Raw genomic sequence first — 2,560 nt, 5'->3', positions numbered from 1 at the left:
ATTGCAATTTATCTCACGCCCCTCTTCAATTCCCCTCGGGTGACCATATGTTTGGTTGCTAAATCTGTGTCTCTATTGCTGACCCCACTTCTTAGGACTATGGTCAGCCTTGGAAATACAGGCATAACCTAGCATTCTAACCCTAGGGTTCTCTTTCAGTAAACTAATTGATTCCACTCAAAAGGGCAATGTGACCAATGTCAGCTTTACAGAACCAGCTTCATTCAGATTGCAATTTAGATAAAGATGATCAGCTTAAGTTTATTTTCCATCAATTGTATTGTCATGTATGATAATAGAAAAAACACCTAAAAGTCTTGATTATATGACAAAGTCTGATTTACATAGAAGTAATTTTTGGTATTTAATTTCTTGTGTCTGTAATCAAACAATAAAGAACAAATACCTCACGATTTCCGAATGGACTGTCTGTTGTGCTTAAATCAGAAGCTGGACCTCCTCTGAGTGGTAAAGCTGGACTTTCTCTCCTTTCAGCATCTTTTCTATTTGCATACCAGCCTGGCAGCCTGAGCTGCCGTGACCCAGGCTCCCTTGAGGGATTTACCGAGCCTGCCGCTAGGGGGAGCAGAAGGGAAGGCAGTAACCAGGCCTGCAGAGGAGCAGGGTGGGCAGGGGGGGAGGGGGGCAGGAGTGGAGGAGGGGGTGAGCAGGGGGGAGGGGGTGAGCAGGGAGAGGGGTGAGGAGGGGGGAGGGGGAGGAGTGGGAGAGGGGTGTGAGGAGGGGAGGGGGTGAGCAGCGGGGGAGGAGGTGAGCAGGGGAGACCGGGTGAGTAGGGGAAGAGGGGAGGAGTGGGGGAGGGAGTGAGGAGGGGGGAGGGGGAGGAGTGGGTGGTGAGGAGTGGGGGAGGGGTGAGGAGTGGGCGAGCAGGGGGGAGGGGTGAGCAGGGAGAGGGGTGAGGGGTGGGGGAGGGGGTGAGCAGGGGGGCGGGAGTGAGGAGGGGGAGGGGGAGGAGTGGAGGAGGGGGGTGAGCAGGGGGGAGGGTGGTGAGCAGGGGGGGAGGGGGCTGAGCAGGGGGGAGGGGGGAGCAGGGAGAGGGGTGAGGGGTGGGGGAGGGGGTGAGCAGGGGAGGGGGTGAGGAGTGGGAGAGGGGTGAGGAGTGGGCGAGCAGGGGGGAGGGGGTGAGAAGGGGGAAGGAGTGAGGAGGGGGGAAGGGGAGGAGTGGGGGAGGGGTATGAGCAGGGGAGCGGGTGAGCAGCGGGGAAGGAGGTGAGCAGGGGGGACGGAGACCGGGTGAGCAGGGGAAGGCGGGGGGAGTGGGGGAGGGGGTGCAGGGGGGAGGCGGACGGGGCCGTGATGGCGCCTGAGCCCAAGTCCGGGAAGGAGGGGTGGCGCCAGGGTGCGGAGGAGCCCCGGCAGGGACATCAGGGGCTTTTAGGGACTCTGTCATCCATGTCTGCGGGTTAATGATCAGGCGCCCTGATAAACAAGCAAAGGTGGGGGCCTGCAAAGTAAGGTTGGGGGGGCTCCCGTTTCTCGGTCGAGGGGGATCTCTGTTCCTCTTTTCCCGGGCCCCCCGGCGAGGGGTGCAGGGAAATGAAGCCCTGGGCTCCGTATGAGAACCGGGACTTCTCGGGAATTATCAGCCACGTGGGACCGGCTCCTATCACACTTGGTTTCCTTTGGCTGGTGTTTAGTTTTCCTATTTAATACAGGCTTCCTCCATAACCTCGGTGAGGGGAATTGGGGGGGTGCTGGGCTGGGAGGAGACCCCCCCGTGTGTCCCTGCACACAGGCGCAGGGCCGGCTCAGCGGGAATGAGCCTGCACCTGCGGTTAAAAAAAGCCACAGTGCGTCCTAGTCAGCATTTCCCAAACCTCCGGCAAGAGCTGTCATTGAAGGAGGTTGTTCATGGTCTGGGTTCTGCCACTGATAAGAATAAACCTGCTGAAGCCAGTGCAGCTTTTGTCATTGGGGCTCATAGGGGACATTGTTCCAGCACAGGGGGGTCCGGGGGGGGACAAGGGGAGACGGGGAAGGAGGACCCCAGGCCACCACTGGCCGTCCAGGCAAAGCTGACCTGGATGACCGAGTCCACAGCAGGAAGAACATCCTTAGCTCTCCCTGTTGGTGGGGGGCAGGGGGCATGCAGAACTTGTCTCCACGGAGCCTTCCGCTCCACGTTCAAGTCAACACTGGAGAGGGAACGGGCAGCCCACTCCAGTGTTCTTGCCTGGAGAATCCCATGGACAGAGAGCCTGGCGGGCTACAGTCCATGGGGTCACAGAGAGTTGGACACGACTGAGTCACACACACACACACACACACACACACAGAGTTGCATGGAGAAGGAAATGGCAACCCACTCCAGTATTCTTACCTGGAGAATCCCGTGGACAGAGAGCCTGGCGGGCTCCAGTCCATGGGGTTGCAAAGAGTCGGACACGACTGATCGATTTACACACACACACACACACACACACACAAAGTCAACACGGAACCCATTAGACAACAGACCTTTGCCAGCCCGGCCGTCACCCTCTCGCTTTATTCCAGTTCTTGGCATAGCATTGACCACTATCCAGTACTGACTCACCCGTTC

Source organism: Cervus elaphus, chromosome 30 (genome assembly GCF_910594005.1).
Source record: "Cervus elaphus chromosome 30, mCerEla1.1, whole genome shotgun sequence".
In the NCBI taxonomy this organism is placed as follows: Eukaryota; Metazoa; Chordata; class Mammalia; order Artiodactyla; family Cervidae; genus Cervus; species Cervus elaphus.
The sequence above is the reverse complement of the archived record's forward strand: the minus strand, read 5'-3'. Positions refer to the sequence as shown.